This window comes from Helianthus annuus, chromosome 11 (genome assembly GCF_002127325.2).
Source record: "Helianthus annuus cultivar XRQ/B chromosome 11, HanXRQr2.0-SUNRISE, whole genome shotgun sequence".
NCBI lineage: Eukaryota > Viridiplantae > Streptophyta > Magnoliopsida > Asterales > Asteraceae > Helianthus > Helianthus annuus.
In genome coordinates this window covers 96,164,647-96,183,888 of record NC_035443.2, presented here as the reverse complement: position 1 = coordinate 96,183,888, position 19,242 = coordinate 96,164,647, and positions in this window count along the sequence as shown.

The following is a 19,242-nucleotide window of genomic DNA, read 5'->3' as shown; positions in this document are numbered from 1 at the left end:
AGTAAGCCAGAGGGCCTTTGATGCTCAGCCTTGACCCTTGCACAAGTCAAGCATTTTCCAACGTAGAGAGCAATATCCCTTTTCATGCTCGGCCACCAGTACTTGTAACGAAGATCCTGGTACATTTTATCGGCACCGGGATGAATAGAATACCGGGATTTGTAGGCTTCTTCCATTAAAATCTTTCGCAAATCGGTCCACTTAGGGATCCAAATTCGGTCTAGAAAATGGAAAATCCCATTCGATTTATTTACTAGCTGAGCTCCATCGTGGTAGATTCTCTCCTTATTCAGGGTGCGTTCATTAAAACAGGCATGCTGGGCTTCGCGGATAAGAGTTCCGAGATCGTATTGGGCTTGGGTATTACGAATGCTGAGCAAATAACTCCGTCTGCTGAGAGCGTCGGCAACGACATTTGCCTTGCCTGGGTGATAACAAATCTCACAGTCATAGTCGTTGAGAAGTTCTGCCCATCGGCGTTGACGCATATTAAGTTCTTTCTGATCAACGATATGTTGTAGGCTCCTATGATCGGTGAAGATCGTACACTTGGTACCATACAGGTAGTGTCGCCAAACCTTTAACGCAAAAACAACTGCGCCTAGCTCGAGATCATGGGTTGTATAGTTCTTCTCATGGATTTTGAGCTGACGAGACGCGTAAGCTATAACCTTGTCTCGCTGCATCAGAACACAACCAAGACCAAGGTTGGAAGCATCACAATAGACAATGAAACCGTCGTTTCCATCAGGTAGCGTGAGAACAGGAGCATTGCAGAGCATGTGTTTGAGGGTTTGGAAAGCAGACTCTTATTCGGTTCCCCAAACAAAAGGCTTGTCTTTATGCGTGAGAGCGGTAAGCGGCACAACGATCTTTGAGAATCCTTTGATAAATCATCGATAATAGCCCGCTAGTCTGAGAAAATATCGGACCTCAGACGGGTTCTTAGGCGTAACCCAACTATTAACTGTTTCAATCTTCGCGGGATCGACATGAATACCTTGACTATTTACAATGTGACCCAGAAATTGAACCCCTTCCAGCCACAATTCGCACTTGGAGAACTTGGAATAGAGTTGATTCCCCTGGAGTAGCTCGAGAACCAAACGCAGATATTGCGCGTGTTCGGATTTCGACTTTGAATAGATCAAGGCATGGTCGATGAATACGATGACGAAACGGTCGAGATATGGCTTACACACGCGATTCATCAGATCCATGAAAACCGAGGGTGCGTTGGTTAAACCAAAAGGCATAACAACGAACTCATAGTGGCCGTAACACGTGCGAAAAGCGGTTTTGGGTATATCCTCCTCTTGAACGCGTAGCTGGTGAAAGCCTGAGCGTAGATCGATCTTCGAGAAACACGTAGCACCTTGTAGCTGATCAAATAAATCATCAATGTGAGGCAGGGGGTAGCGGTTCTTGATGGTTAGCTTATTCAATTCTCGATAGTCGATGCACATCCTGAACGACCCATCCTTCTTTTTTAACGAAGAGGACTGGCGCGCCCCAAGGAGAGGTGCTCGGGCGAATGAAGCCTTTCTCAAGTAATTCCGGAAGCTGATTCGAGAGTTCACGCATTTCGGACGGTGCGAGTCGGTAAGGAGCTTTGGCAACAGGGTTGGCTCCAGGAATGAGGTCGATACGGAAGTCAATATCACGACTCGGTGGGAGTCCTGGGAGATCATCAAGAAACACGTGAGGGAATTCACAAACAACAGGTACCTGGTCTACCGCCATTTCTTTCTTTTCCTTTTCCGCTACTACAATGTTAGCCAAGAAAGCTCTGTATTCCTTGCGGAGATACTTGCTAGCTTGGACACACGACATGAGCTTGAGACCTTTCGTAGCAGTTTCACCATACACACATAATAAATCACCATTCGCGAGCGAGAATCAAATCATCTTATCGAAGCACACAACTTCAGCATGCTTTTCGCGAAGAAAGTCCATGCCTACTACGATGTCAAAACTTCCGAGTTGCATCGGGATAAGGTCGATTGGGAAGATGTGATTGTTGAGCTCAAGAGTACAATCACGAAGAACAGAATTAACGGCAACAGTTCTTCCGGTGGCGACTTCACCTTCGAATGTCGAGGGGAGATGGGAGCGCTTACGACTAAGGAGCTTCTCGAATTCAAACGACACAAAGCAATTATCGGCTCCAGTATCAAACAAACACGATGCATAAATACCATTCACAAGGAACGTACCATTGACCACGTTGTTGTCAGCTTGGGTTTGGCGCGCATTGATGTTGAACGTTCTGGCGCGAGCGGCTTGTTGCTGCTGCTGAGGCTGTTGCTGGTGATGAGGCTACTGATGCTGGGGCTCTTGTTTCACCACCCTGTTCGGGCACATGTTCGCAAAGTGGTTGGGATCACCACATGCGAAATAGACTATGGCGTTGATCGTGGGTGCCTGAGTCGCTTGATGGCCTAGCGGGGCTGGGAGCAGAGCTTGATGAGCAGTGGCAGGGGCTGTGGTGTTGCGGGGACCACTACACCAGTTGGCAGTGAAGTGGCCGTACATGTTGAAGTGGGCGCAGAAACGACAGGCGAGACCCACCGGGTGATAGGAACATGTTGGGCAAGCCAGGTGGGGGCCTGTGTATGCATGCTTTGCTGGCGGTGCATAGGTGACTGGTGTTGGACAGTGCTGAGACTGCTGCTGATCCGGTACGACTTGTAGAGGGGCACCAGTGATGGTGACAGCACAGTTCTTGTTGCTGGAGCTGCTGTTGTTGTTCTTCTTCCTACGGCGTGAGGACATTGACGGTTGAGCAGTGGCGGTTTCGGCAGATGGTGTGGTGGTAGCTTGATGCAGAGACTTGGAAGCTTTATCCCAAAAACTAGCTTTTACCCGCTTGTCGTTGATCTCAGCGGCAAGCAGATAAGTTTCCTCGATCGTTGCTGTCTTTGCGGCATGAACAAAATCAGCAACACAGTCGGGTAGAGCTCGGATGTACTTCTTGATTGCCATATCAAATGTCTTCACTTGATCGGGGCAGATGATACTGAGCTGCTTAAAACGAGCAGTCAGGGCAGCGTTGTCTCCATCCTTCTGCTTAATGTTCCAAAACTCGTCCTCCAGCTTTTGGCGTTCATGGGGAGGGCAGAATTCTTCCATCATGATGGCTTTCAACTCTTCCCAAGTCAGCTCATAAGCTGCATCATTCCCGCGTTTGTTTCGTTCGGCCGTCAACCAGTCTAGTGCGCGGGACTGGAAGACGCCGGTTGCGTTTAGGGTACGGAGATTTTCAGGACAACCGCTTTGGCGCAGAGTGACTTCGACGGAATCAAACCATTGAAACATAGCCGTTGGGCCATCTTCTCCAGTGAATTCCTTTGGACCACAAGCCTTGAACTGCTTGAAGCTGAAAGCAGTCTTGGTAGCAACTTTAGGAGCTTCGGTCCTAGATTCCTCAGACGATTTGCTGACGTTCTCGTAAATTTCACTCACGATCTGGGGCACAACCTTGGCCATTTGCTTAGCGAGGATGGCAGCAAGGCGTTTGTCCCGTTGTTCTTGGCGAGTGAGTCATGGGTTTCGAGGTCCTGATGATGGTCCGGTTAACATTATCTGCAACAGACATCGTCATAGGTCTCAGACACGTGATAATCGAATCTCACCTCACACGTCTACCACTAAAGCTCAGGAACACATTAAATCACATAGTCACATAGGCACATAATCACAGATTCACATAAGCACAGAAGCACATAAGCACGTTGGGCACAGAATCACAGAATCACGTAAGCACGAAATCACCAGAAGCATTCAGAATACAGAAACCTATCATTCAAAGTCTGCGAGTATTCGAATATAGCGAACGCATTTGGCATAGCGATTAGTATAGCGAGTAGTATAGTATAAGCGTATAACATAGCATGAGGTCGTCCATAGTTTAGCGATTTATCAGCGTTTTGGGATAGAAATGCAGTGCGGGTCGTGCGTGTCGATCGGTGTGAAAGCAAAAATCGAATAAGTCTCCAAAATTTAAACACACAAACAGATAAATACATATAAACACATAAAATCAACGAGTCATTAGAGTCAGCAGTTGCTGGCTCAGAATCGAAACACATAAAAATCGAGAAATAGATCGTCTGCGGCTATTAGACATTGACTACCCAAAGTGATTCGACCAATCTCAAGGACTTGTCGTACACATTTCGACTTTCAGGGTCGGGCCTCTGCCTCGATTCTTGGGCATCTGGCACACATCCCTCTAGACATACCGTGAGTTCAGGTCGTTGGAGTCCGTCGAGACTTTGGTGGGAGTTTTGTAAAACCAAGTAAAAGTCGGAACAAGTCGTCAAGGTTAGGGTTTCACCCCTGGCTTAACAACTTCTTTCTTATTTTAAATAAAATAGAGACGAAAATTTGCGCTAAAGTATGGATTTCACTCCTGGTTCAACGCGAATTCTCGTGTTTTATAGATAAATACAGATCAAACGAGCAATTTAATCGAGAGTTTGTGGTTTTCACACCTAATCTGGACTTAATCGCCCATCCAAAAATTGAAATTTCGAGTGCAGTGATAGTGTAGCGTAGGCGAGAATAGCGAGGAATAGCAAGTAAGCTCATACATAATCCCTAATGGACAGGCACGAGTCGGTCTATTGGTTCCTAACTATAGACTAGGTTTCTAAGACATCGACTCAGACTAGGTCAAATCTTGCCTAATTCCCTATAGTTATGGCTCTGATACCAATCTGTCACACCCAACCGATGGCGGAAACATCGGGGCGTGGCACTGAGCGAAACAGATTGTCTAGAAGTTTCCATAGCAATTAATTTATCAATTACTTAAAACAACATGTCCCATACCATGTCATAAAAGATAGTACAATTATTACAGACAACATCTAGGCAAAGAGTTCTGTTCCGAAAACTCAGATTTCATTTGTACAGACAACTATTTGTTGGCCTCTAGGACCTTATTCTAGCCTCGCTTTCCTAGGAGATAAGCATCCTAAACACCTGTCACATATGTTAAAAGAAAGTCAATACACATAGTGTAAAGGCGAGTATACAAGTTTGATAATAGCATATAGAGTCTGAAATAGTTTACGTATAACCAGCACATACACAGAGGAAAACGAAGCATGTTAGTTATCGACATGAACCTATCGATACCAATGACTGTGGGTTGACTGCCCAAGGCAGTTCGCAAAACATGATCACCACTGTAATCCATGCAAGTAATTGTCCTTAACAACCCCCATGTGAACGGGTACTGAGTCTAAACTATAGTACTATCGTTGCTCAGGCAGGTAGACATCATTCCATGTGTAAACATAACAAACAAGCATTCATTAAGTCACATATAACATGCGGTAACGGTTAGCGTTTAAAAGTATTGCGTAGTGTGTTCGATTGTGATTTCGTATAAGTAACGTATGTAACACCCAAAAGTGCGAAAGCAAAAAGGGATCGAGTATACTCACAATGGTTGATGGATTGAAGGGAGCGCTTGAGAGTAAGGTTAGCCTGAATAGTTCGATAGCATAACGATAAGTAACGCGTAAAACGAGAGTAAGTGTTGGTGGTTTAAACAGTTGGTCGATCAGATGGTAGTCCGATCGGACAGCTGATCGTGCGGTTGATAGTGCCGACTCATCCTACTGGTTAAAGCTCTTAAGGTTAGTGTTCGAGGTTTGATGGCCTTGACTTTCCAGTTGAAAATTGTAAGCGGAAAGAGGCTAATCCTAATTAGGATAGGCTGAGCTTGACTAAAAGTACGCAACGGGTACCAATGCTAGGTTAGAATCCGATACTAAACTCTTAAAGGGAATCATGGTGGCATACGAATAACCTTATCTTGATACCATAGTAAGTGTAAAGACCAATCCCATCATGGCATGATAGGGCCATAAACTAGAGACGATTAGATAGCACCATAAGACATCCTTAGCGAATACTAGCGCCATCCTCAGCCACTGAAGTCAGTCGGAGATATAGATTCGATATAAGCCCCATGGGGATGTGCAAATGATACGGGTTGGATCTTCAGTGAGAATGAATTGATTTCGCAGTGCTAGGGCGTTCATTCCGTTTCTCTTATTCATCACTCTTCGGATGCTTTTCTATCTTCTCTGTCTTTCGATAGGGGGAATCTCGTTTTTTATTGATGTCTTCCCCCTCTCCCCGTTTACCGTCCAAAACAGGCCATATGGAGTATAGCCAAGTGGTAAGGCATCGGTTTTTGGTACCGGCATGCAAAGGTTCGAATCCTTTTACTCCAGATTATGAACACCCGATCGGATCTGTCAAAAACGAGCTGACGACTACAGGGGAAGCGGCTGACTGCAGTCCTTGAGCCTAGCTAGGCGCAAATTCTCCCAATTTGTGTCCTACCATACGATCTGTTATATAAATAGGTAAATGTTCCTTTCCATTATGGATAGCAATAGTATGGCCGACCATTATGATCTGTCACACCCAACCGATGGCGGAAACATCGGGGCGTGGCACTGAGCGAAACAGATTGTCTAGAAGTTTCCATAGCAATTAATTTATCAATTACTTAAAACAACATGTCCCATACCATGTCATAAAAGATAGTACAATTATTACAGACAACATCTAGGCAAAGAGTTCTGTTCCGACAACTCAGATTTCATTTGTACAGACAACTATTTGTTGGCCTCTAGGACCTTATTCTAGCCTCGCTTTCCTAGGAGATAAGCATCCTAAACACCTGTCACATATGTTAAAAGAAAGTCAATACACATAGTGTAAAGGCGAGTATACAAGTTTGATAATAGCATATAGAGTCTGAAATAGTTTACGTATAACCAGCACATACACAGAGGAAAACGAAGCATGTTAGTTATCGACATGAACCTATCGATACCAATGACTGCGGGTTGACTGCCCAAGGCAGTTCGCAATACATGATCACCACTGTAATCCATGCAAGTAATTGTCCTTAACAACCCCCATGTGAACGGGTACTGAGTCTAAACTATAGTACTATCGTTGCTCAGGCAGGTAGACATCATTCCATGTGTAAACATAACAAACAAGCATTCATTAAGTCACATATAACATGCGGTAACGGTTAGCGTTTAAAAGTATTGCGTAGTGTGTTCGATTGTGATTTCGTATAAGTAACGTATGTAACACCCAAAAGTGCGAAAGCAAAAAGGGATCGAGTATACTCACAATGGTTGATGGATTGAAGGGAGCGCTTGAGAGTAAGGTTAGCCTGAATAGTTCGATAGCATAACGATAAGTAACGCGTAAAACGAGAGTAAGTGTTGGTGGTTTAAACAGTTGGTCGATCAGATGGTAGTCCGATCGGACAGCTGATCGTGCGGTTGATAGTGCCGACTCATCCTACTGGTTAAAGCTCTTAAGGTTAGTGTTCGAGGTTTGATGGCCTTGACTTTCCAGTTGAAAATTGTAAGCGGAAAGAGGCTAATCCTAATTAGGATAGGCTGAGCTTGACTAAAAGTACGCAACGGGTACCAATGCTAGGTTAGAATCCGATACTAAACTCTTAAAGGGAATCATGGTGGCATACGAATAACCTTATCTTGATACCATAGTAAGTGTAAAGACCAATCCCATCATGGCATGATAGGGCCATAAACTAGAGACGATTAGATAGCACCATAAGACATCCTTAGCGAATACTAGCGCCATCCTCAGCCACTGAAGTCAGTCGGAGATATAGATTCGATATAAGCCCCATGGGGATGTGCAAATGATACGGGTTGGATCTTCAGTGAGAATGAATTGATTTCGCAGTGCTAGGGCGTTCATTCCGTTTCTCTTATTCATCACTCTTCTGATGCTTTCCTATCTTCTCTGTCTTTCGATAGGGGGAATCTCGTTTTTTATTGATGTCTTCCCCCTCTCCCCGTTTACCGTCCAAAACAGGCCATATGGAGTATAGCCAAGTGGTAAGGCATCGGTTTTTGGTACCGGCATGCAAAGGTTCGAATCCTTTTACTCCAGATTATGAACACCCGATCGGATCTATCAAAAACGAGCTGACGACTACAGGGGAAGCGGCTGACTGCAGTCCCTGAGCCTAGCTAAGCGCAAATTCTCCCAATTTGTGTCCTACAATACGATCTGTTATATAAATAGGTAAATGTTCCTTTCCATTATGGATAGCAATAGTATGGCCGACCATTATGATCTGTCACACCCAACCGATGGCGGAAACATCGGGGCGTGGTACTGAGCGAAACAGATTGTCTAGAAGTTTCCATAGCAATTAAATTATCAATTACTTAAAACAACATCTCCCAAACCATGTCATAAAAGATAGTACAATTATTACAGACAACATCTAGGCAAAGAGTTCTGTTCCGACAACTCAGATTTCATTTGTACAGACAACTATTTGTTGGTGTCACACCCCGACCACGTAGGACAACCAACCGTGGCGGAAACGTCGGGGAGTGTTGCAACAGAATAATTGTTTCACAACCATGGATTTCAAAATAGTTTCGTTTTATTGATAATATCAGACATTACACTGTCTTAACATAAAACAAACAAGTTTCTTATCAACTATCATAGTTTTAAAGTCACTAAGGCCTCGTCCATGTCCTACGTGACGCATGCATCCTAGAAAATCACATCATTCAACCACACCTGAAACATATGTAAAAACAAAGTCAACAAAGAAATTGCTGGCGAGTACATAGGTTTTATAAGGGTATTGGAATCATGGCTTGTTTGTATGGTGCAATACTTTATTAGACTACAAGAGTCGAAATACAAACTTCGTTTTAAAAAGTGTATTGCAACATAGTTAACCAACTCAAATCAAGTTGGTTAAGTTTATAAAATCTCGTAGCCATAATTCTTAACCCCAAAACATTTTGTTTTTAGAAAAACATCTTGTAAAACATCATTGTGCGACATCGTTTTATATATCGTTACCCAAGTGAACTAAATAACGCCACGGTATGTAATATGATGAAAACACTTATATATAAGAAGTACCAGCGGCGTATCTACCATGTTTTCACCACATTACCCCCGTCTTGTTATCTAAACACTTAACCAAAAACCAGTCGTTTATCGAAATCGTTTAACATCGTTTCCAAATCGTTTCCTCGTTTCCAAATCGTTTACTCGTTTCCAAATCGTTTACTCGTTTCCAAATCGTATTCGTTTTTAATAGTGAAACTACTTTTGGTCGTCTCGTTAACAACATTCAAACCTTCGTGACTCGTCTAACTCGTTTCTCGTTTCGTATTAACAAACCACCAAAGGGTAAGTTAACAATCATCAGATTTAGTCGTTACCCACAACCCCCACACATAACTATGGGTGTAGTGCAATAACGGGATTTGTCAGATCCTATGGTACCATAACCTAATACTGGTCGGCTTGATCAATGCTAATGAATGTCATTCGTTATGTAATTTACAACCAACAAGTCGTGTACACCTTATCGAAATCGTTATTAGTTTAGTAAAATCGTTATAATCGTTTTTGAAACCATCGTTTAAACTTTGAAAACATTTGATACATATGAATCACCCCAAAACGTTTAAAACAGTAAAATAGGGGAACTATGTACTCACATGTAGTGCAAAGTATCCTTGATCAAATAGAACTTCAACAACTCGAGCAAACCAGAGAAATCAAGTAGCCCTTAGTAATCGAACCACTAGTCAAACAATAGACGCCTAAATCGGAAGATCGGACAGAATGAGGTCTTGTAAACCAAATGAGTATTGGAACTCATGTGATATGGTTTAACAAAGCCTACATCCTAAATCGGAACCTATCCTAAGTGCTTTCGACCCATCGCGACCCATTAAGGTGGCTTACGCTACTTTAATGCGTCGTGCGTGCAAAAGCGCGTTCGAGGCGTCTAACTAGTCCTATGACGAGTATTATAGGCCCATACAAGTTTAATTATGTTACATAATCAGTTACGTGTCAAAAATTTAAGTTACATATGCTTAATTACCAATTATGTATAAAAAGGGTATTTTGGTAATTTACCAAGGGCACATAAACTACTTATCATGCGACTAATCAAACCTAAGTGACCATAAGGTATAACCCCGGAAGGTTATTCCCTATGCTACTATGGTCACAACACATGTTTGGTTGAATCCTAATGATCGACCAAACGGGTCGTGTTCGAAAGTCTAAGCGGGTGTTTAGTCCGCTTGACTTACGACTCTACATAAGCACAAAACTTAACAAGTGACGAGCTAAACATGTCGAAACATGTTTAGTTAAGTTAGAAAATAGGTTTGGCATCAAAACAAACGATTTTGATACCTACAAGTAGCTTGGTTACAAAATACGCGAGAAAACGCATTCTGGCCGAAGCAACGACTCGTCACTGAGCCTAGATAACGTGGTAATCAGTAGGTATAGTCACTAGAGACTATAACCATCGTGATTACGCTCACGTTATGAAGTTCAAAAGAACTTCGCGTTGACCATAAACTGGTCAAAGCAGAAAGTCAAACACAGTTTGACTTTAACGCTAAAACGAACGATAAACGCGAAAGAATACTTACAGAAGGTCCCCGCAAGATTGAACTTCCGAGTATTCTCAGGTATGAAGTGCTAAAACACCCCAACTTAGAGAACAAACTCAGAATTCAAGTGGGGAGAAATGAAGTTGGGTTGGGTATTTATAGGAAATCCACAACCGTTAGGATCGTTTCTTGTTCCCCAAGCGTTTAATCTCGGCCCTACACTTGTACCCACTGATTTGGAATACTATGGGCATCCAAAACCAGCCCATAGATTGCTCAAACCATGTGCAAAACAATGGGGAACAGCTGGGTTTTAAAAATAAAGTTTGCTGATCTAGGGAGGCTTTACGGACCGTAAGCACATTCCCATACGGTCCGTAAGGGACCTGCAGACCAGCACTTTCATAAAATGACAGTTTAGCCCCTGAACTTGCAAAACTTGCATTTCGGCTCATTTTTGACACGTTTAAGCCCCGTTAACCTCATTTCAAGGCTCTAAAATGAAGTTAAAGTATAGGGAACTCAAAACATGCACAAAAATATCTCGGATGTCGGTTCGTTTGGTCGTACGGTTGCGTTGTTCGGTTAATTACGACGGGAGTCGTAACGAATGCAAAAACGGTCCAAATTGCGCGACGAATGGATTTTTATTATGCCAAACATTAAAACATAATATTTTAATGCTTACATAAATTTTTGGATGTCCGGATGTATTCAGAACGTAAGATATGCGCGAATATGCAAACTTGTGCATTTTTTTGACGCTTTAAGTCCCTATTGATCAATAAAGTTTATTTTAGCATACCGAACCCCTCAAAGCCTATTTCTAAGCTATGTAAAGGTTATTTAGGGTATGTTTAACTTATGATCAAGTTCCGGAGTTTTCGTTACTATACGAATCGGTATAGTTTCGCAATTTGACACAATTAGTCCCTGCGATCGAACAAACTTGTTTTCGACACACCAAACCATCCAAAACTTGTTTCTAAGTTATGTGGAGGTTATTTAAGGTATGTTAAGCCTATTTCACTATTCCGGAGCGTTTGTTGCATTAAACTGGTTATATTTACGCATTAGTGCGCGTATAACCTTCCAGAAAGCGATTTAGAGCTTGAAATTGGAATCGAATCGAATTGTAAAGTTACCAAACACAAATACACACAAAACACAAATAATAACACCAGAGCACATTGTTTTATTAATAATCATCATTGTTTTTCATCGAACAGAGATTACAGAGCACAGTTGTCACAGTCTCCCCTACTTCAGGAAATTTCGTCCCGAAATTTTAACTAGAGGAAGCTTGTGGAAACAAATGTGGATATTTGGTCATCATTTGATCCTTACGTTCCCAAGTAAATTCTGGGCCACGTTTGGACTCCCAACGAACTTTAACCAAATGAATCCGTTTGTTCTTCAACTGCTTGAATGTACGGTCCACTATCTCCACGGGTTTCTCGACAAAGTGCATTGTTTCATCGATTTAAATCTCGTCGAGAGGTATGTGAAGATCAGCGTCAGCTAAGCACTTTCGCAAATTGGACACGTGAAAAGTCGGATGAATATTTCTAAGCTCTGGAGGTAGCTCTAGTCGATAGGCAACTTTCCCAACTCTTTCCATAATCTTAAATGGTCCTACATATCGAGGTGCAAGTTTTCCTTTCTTTCCAAATCTCACGACTCCTTTCCAAGGTGAAACCTTGAGTAGGACACGGTCTCTGACTTGAAATTCCATGGGCTTGCGTCCTAAATCCGCATAACTCTTTTGACGGCTTCTTGCTGTCACAAGATTATCGCGAATTTTCTTGATTTTGTCCGTTGTTTCTAGAACGAGCTCAGGTCCAGTAAGCTGAGCTTCACCGGTCTCGTTCCAACAGACAGGTGAACGGCATTTTCGACCGTAGAGAGCTTCGAATGGTGCCATTTTAATGCTAGCATGATAACTATTGTTGTAAGAGAACTCGATCATTGGCAAATGAGAATCCCAATTACCACCAAAGTCTATCATGCATGCTCTAAGCATATCCTCCAAAGTTTGAATCGTCCTTTCGGATTGCCCATCTGTTTGGGGATGATAAGCAGTGCTTAGATTTAGTTGGGTTCCCATAGCAGTTTGCATGGTTTTCCAGAAATGAGATGAAAATCGAGCATCACGATCGGAAATGATATCCAAAGGAACACCATGTCGTGAAATAATCTCATCAACATAAATCTTTGCAAGTTTATCAGCAGATAGGTCCTCGCGAATCGGGAGAAAATGAGCTGACTTCGTTAATCGATCGATAACAACCCAAATAGCATCATGACCTTTAGAAGTACGCGGTAGCTTAGTGATGAGATCCATCGCAATGCTCTCCCACTTCCAAACCGGTATCTCTGGTTGTACAAGCAAACCAGAAGGTCGTTGATGTTCAGCCTTGACTTTGAGACAAGTTAGGCATTTTGAGACATACAAGGCGACATCTTTCTTCATACCAGGCCACCAGAACTTAGTACGAAGATCCTTGTACATTTTATCGGCACCAGGATGGATAGAATATCGAGACTTGTGAGATTCGTCCATCACTAGGGTGCGGAGTTCGTCTTGTTTCGGGATCCACAAACGATCCTTGAAATAAAGCAAACCATCGCCTTTTGCTTCGAGTTTGAGCTCAAGCTGATGTGGTAATTCCATACCTATCAAATTTTGTGAAACACAAAATTGCTGAGCTTGAAGAATACGAGATTGAAGATCAGATAACGTTTGAACGGAATGAAGTTTGACTCGCTCTTTTCGACTAAGCGCATCGGCCACGACATTCGCCTTACCAGGATGGTAGCGAATTTCGCAATCGTAATCGTTCAAGAGTTCCACCCAACGTCGTTGCCTCATGTTCAGCTCTTTCTGATTAAGAATATACTGGAGACTTTTGTGGTCTGTGAAAACCACACACTTCGTGCCATAAAGATAATGTCTCCAGATTTTAAGCGCGAAAACCACAGCTCCTAACTCGAGATCATGAGTTGTATAGTTCTTCTCGTGGATTTTCAACTGTCTAGATGCATAAGCAATAACTTTACCTCGTTGCATGAGGACGCAACCAAGGCCTAAGTTAGATGCATCGCAGTAGACAACGAAATCATCGTTTCCATCGGGCAGAGATAGAACAGGAGCATTACATAACTTCTGCTTCAGCGTTTGAAACGCTTCTTCTTGCTTGGGTCCCCACTCAAAAGGCTTATTCTTCTGAGTCAAAGCAGTGAGTGGAACCGCAATCTTTGAGAAATTGGAAATGAATCGACGATAATATCCAGCAAGACCAAGAAAAGATCGAATTTCTGTAGGTGTCGTTGGCGTACTCCAATCCTTAATAGCAACAATCTTGGATGGATCCACATGAATACCTCGCTCATTGACTATATGACCCAGAAATTGCACTTCTTTAAGCCAAAATTCACACTTGGAGAATTTAGCGAAAAGTTGTTCCTTCTTCAGGAGTTCCAACGTTAAGCGAAGGTGTTGCTCGTGATCGGCTCGAGTCTTCGAATAAATGAGAATATCGTCGATGAACACAATAATGAACTTGTCTAAATAAGGTTTACAAACCCTATTCATTAAGTCCATAAAGATAGCTGGAGCATTCGTCAAGCCAAAAGGCATGACTGTGAACTCGTAATGCCCATATCTTGTGCGGAAAGCAGTCTTGGGAATATCTTCTTCGAGAACACGAAGTTGATGATACCCAGAACGCAGATCGATCTTAGAAAAACATGAAGCACCTTGCAGCTGATCGAAGAGATCATCAATTCGAGGTAGGGGATATCGATTCTTGATGGTAAGCTTGTTAAGCTCACGATAATCGATACACATTCGAAAAGACCCATCTTTCTTTTTCACGAAGAGGACAGGAGCTCCCCAAGGTGAATAACTCGGACGGATGAATCCTTTATCAGATAACTCTTGAAGCTGTTTCGATAATTCTTGCATCTCTGATGGTGCAAGACGATAAGGTGCTTTCGCAATCGGGTTGGCATTAGGTACAAGGTCGATATGGAATTCAACTTGACGAACTGGAGGCAAACCAGGCAGTTCATCAGGGAACACCTCTGGATAGTCTCGAACAATCGGAATATCCTGAATCCTCTTACTCTTGCTTTTCTCCTCAGTGACATGTGCTAGAAAAGCAACATATCCCTTTCTCAAATATCTCCGGGCCTTTGTACACGACATAAGCTTCAATCCACCTGAAGGTTTCTCACCACGAACCTCCAAAACATCGCCAGACGGAAGAGGAATACGAACAATCTTATCAAAACAAACCACCTCAGCGTGGTGTTTGGTTAACCAATCCATTCCAACGATAATGTCGAAGCTTCCAAGTTGCATTGGCGTGAGGTCGATAGGGAAAAGGTGGTTATCAAGGTTCAACTGACAATTACGAATAATAGAATCGAGAACAAGAGGTTTACCAGAAGCAACTTCGACAGACAAGGGTTTCCTCAATTTAGTTCTAGGTATCGCAAGCAAAGGCTCAAAAGATAATGAAACAAAACTTCGATCGGCACCAGAATCAAAAAGAATAGATGCAGGTTGGTTGTTAACAAGAAACGTACCATTGACAACCTCGTTGTCAGCCCTCGCTTCGTTTGCATTGAAGTTGTAAGCTCGCCCTCGAGCAGGATTCACATTGGCGTTCACATTCGGGATCGTATTAGCATTTGCCAGCCTCGGACAGTTGTTGCGGAAGTGGCCAAATTCTCCACAATTAAAACATGAACCTGGTGGGAATCTAGCAGCATTCCCTTGTGCTGGAGCTTGAACCTGGGCGACCTGATTTTGTCCTGAACGACAAACATTGGCTAAATGCCCAAGTCTACCACACGTAGCACACTGTTTACAGGCCTGTTGGGCAACATGGTGACCATTACATCGAGTGCAGTGAGGTGCGGTACCAGCATATGCTTTCTTCGCAGGAGGTTGAGTCGGTGTGTTCTGATCAGCCTGTGTCGTAACAGCAAAGTTCTGAGCACCCTTTCGCTTCCTTGATTTCTTCGACGACTCACCTTCTTTACCTTTACCCTTCTTCTTGTCTTTCGCAGAATCAGATGATTTCTTCTTGTCACCCTTGCGAGTGAGTTTACCCTTTCTGACTTGGGATTCAGTTAGGGTCGCAGACAATTCAATTGCTTGGCGAAGGGTAGTAGGATTAACAGCGGTCACAATATCCATCATAGAATCGGGTAGACCATCGATGTATCTTTCGATTGCTTTGTCTGGTGGAGTAACCATGGTGGGACACAATAGACTGAGTTCCTCAAAGCGATCCGTGTACGCACGGTGCTCAGCCCCATCTTGTTTTAAATCGTCAAACTCTCGCTCCAAAGCTCGAATCTCGTGACGGGGACAGAACTCTCTCATCATGAGAGCCCGAAGCTCATCCCATGTTTGTGCCAACGCCACTTCGGCACCCCTATCGCGCATAATACCATTCCACCAGGTAAGCGCTCGCTTCTCAAACACGCTGGTAGCAAATTCAACCTTACGTGCATTCGGACACTGCACATGCCTGAATGTGTTCTCAATACTCTCGAACCACTGTAGGAGCGCAGTTGCTCCTTGCGACCCAGAAAACTTAAGAGGCTTAGCAGAATTGAAGTTCTTGAAATTACACTGCGCATTGTTGTGGTTATTATTGTTATTGTTGTATATCTCATGAACTTGAGTTACAACACCGGGAAGCACAGCAGCCACTTGCTGAGAGACTAGGGCTGCGATTTCTTCAATGGTGAAGGATTGTGCTTCACGTCGTGGAGGCATTGTCTAACAAGGAAATATGAGAAACGAGTAAGGTTGATAATTAGGAAGAGCAAAAGATGAATCGACAAAATACAAGGAAGGCGATCATTTGTTCGTTACCTTGAACAAACAAATGACACGCAATGACTAATCAAAGTAAATGAATCGAAATAATGCATCGCGAAGACATGCTCGCCTATAAGTGAACACTCACCCCAAGAGTTCCCAGGTAAGAGTGACTGGTCCGATTATGTGGATTTGTACGAACACTCTAGCCTTAGACAGAAAACTCAGGGTACAGGCATTCACTCTTCCAGTTTGCACGTGTTCACATTATTTTAACCCAAACTTTGACGAGATTTTGAAAATTCAAAAGGCACTAAGCCATATATGAATCAAACTGGAAAGGTTCAAAACCTAGTAATCAATCATCCTAGAATGGATGATTAATTTTCGAAGCAGATTCGGATTTGTGTTCTCGTTGTGGTTATCACCTAAGGATAGGTGACGGTATTGTTTTAAAATCTAAACACAAGTAAACTTGTGTTAGGGTCCTAAAGTTATAGTCTAGGTCAAAGCATTACTAATAACCTAATTCCCTATAACCATTGGCTCTGATACCAACTTTTTCTGTCACACCCCGACCACGTAGGACAACCAACCGTGGCGGAAACGTCGGGGAGTGTTGCAACAGAATAATTGTTTCACAACCATGGATTTCAAAATAGTTTCGTTTTATTGATAATATCAGACATTACACTGTCTTAACATAAAACAAACAAGTTTCTTATCAACTATCATAGTTTTAAAGTCACTAAGGCCTCGTCCAGGTCCTACGTGACGCATGCATCCTAGAAAATCACATCATTCAACCACACCTGAAACATATGTAAAAACAAAGTCAGCAAAGAAATTGCTGGCGAGTACATAGGTTTTATAAGGGTATTGGAATCATGGCTTGTTTGTATGGTGCAATACTTTATTAGACTACAAGAGTCGAAATACAAACTTCGTTTTAAAAAGTGTATTGCAACATAGTTAACCAACTCAAATCAAGTTGGTTAAGTTTATAAAATCTCGTAGCCATAATTCTTAACCCCAAAACATTTTGTTTTTAGAAAAACATCTTGTAAAACATCATTGTGCGACATCGTTTTATATATCGTTACCCAAGTGAACTAAATAACGCCACGATATGTAATATGATGAAAACACTTATATATAAGAAGTACCAGCGGCGTATCTACCATGTTTTCACCACATTACCCCCGTCTTGTTATCTAAACACTTAACCAAAAACCAGTCGTTTATCGAAATCGTTTAACATCGTTTCCAAATCGTTTCCTCGTTTCCAAATCGTTTACTCGTTTCCAAATTGTTTACTCGTTTCCAAATCGTATTCGTTTTTAATAGTGAAACTACTTTTGGTCGTCTCGTTAACAACATTCAAACCTTCGTGACTCGTCTAACTCGTTTCTCGTTTTGTATTAACAAACCACCAAAGGGTAAGTTAACGATCATCAGATTCAGTCGTTACCCACAACCCCCACACATAACTATGGGTGTAGTGCAATAACGGGATTTGTCAGATCCTATGGTACCATAACCTAATACTGGTCGGCTTGATCAATGCTAATGAATGTCATTCGTTATGTAATTTACAACCAACAAGTCGTGTACACCTTATCGAAATCGTTATTAGTTTAGTAAAATCGTTATAATCGTTTTTGAAACCATCGTTTAAACTTTGAAAACATTTGATACATATGAATCACCCCAAAACGTTTAAAACAGTAAAATAGGGGAACTATGTACTCACATGTAGTGCAAAGTATCCTTGATCAAATAGAACTTCAACAACTCGAGCAAACCAGAGAAATCAAGTAGCCCTTAGTAATCGAACCACTAGTCAAACAATAGACGCCTAAATCGGAAGATCGGACAGAATGAGGTCTTGTAAACCAAATGAGTATTGGAACTCATGTGATATGGTTTAACAAAGCCTACATCCTAAATCGGAACCTATCCTAAGTGCTTTCGACCCATCGCGACCCATTAAGGTGGCTTACGCTACTTTAATGCGTCGTGCGCGCAAAAGCGCGTTCGAGGCGTCTAACTAGTCCTATGACGAGTATTATATGCCCATACAAGTTTAATTATGTTACATAATCAGTTACGTGTCAAAAATTTAAGTTACATATGCTTAATTACCAATTATGTATAAAAAGGGTATTTTGGTAATTTACCAAGGGCACATAAACTACTTATCATGCGACTAATCAAACCTAAGTGACCATAAGGTATAACCCCGGAAGGTTATTCCCTATGCTACTATGGTCACAACACATGTTTGGTTGAATCCTAATGATCGACCAAACGGGTCGTGTTCGAAAGTCTAAGCGGGTGTTTAGTCCGCTTGACTTACGACTCTACATAAGCACAAAACTTAACAAGTGACGAGCTAAACATGTCGAAACATGTTTAGTTAAGTTAGAAAATAGGTTTGGCATCAAAACAAACGGTTTTGATACCTACAAGTAGCTTGGTTACAAAATACGCGAGAAAACGCATTCTGGCCGAAGCTACGACTCGTCACTAAGCCTAGATAACGTGGTAATCAGTAGGTATAGTCACTAGAGACTATAACCATCGTGATTACGCTCACGTTATGAAGTTCAAAAGAACTTCGCGTTGACCATAAACTGGTCAAAGCAGAAAGTCAAACACAGTTTGACTTTAACGCTAAAACGAACGATAAACGCGAAAGAATACTTACAGAAGGTCCCCGCAAGATTGAACTTCCGAGTATTCTCAGGTATGAAGTGCTAAAACACCCCAACTTAGAGAACAAACTCAGAATTCAAGTGGGGAGAAATGAAGTTGGGTTGGGTATTTATAGGAAATCCACAACCGTTAGGATCGTTTCTTGTTCCCCAAGCGTTTAATCTCGGCCCTACACTTGTACCCACTGATTTGGAATACTAT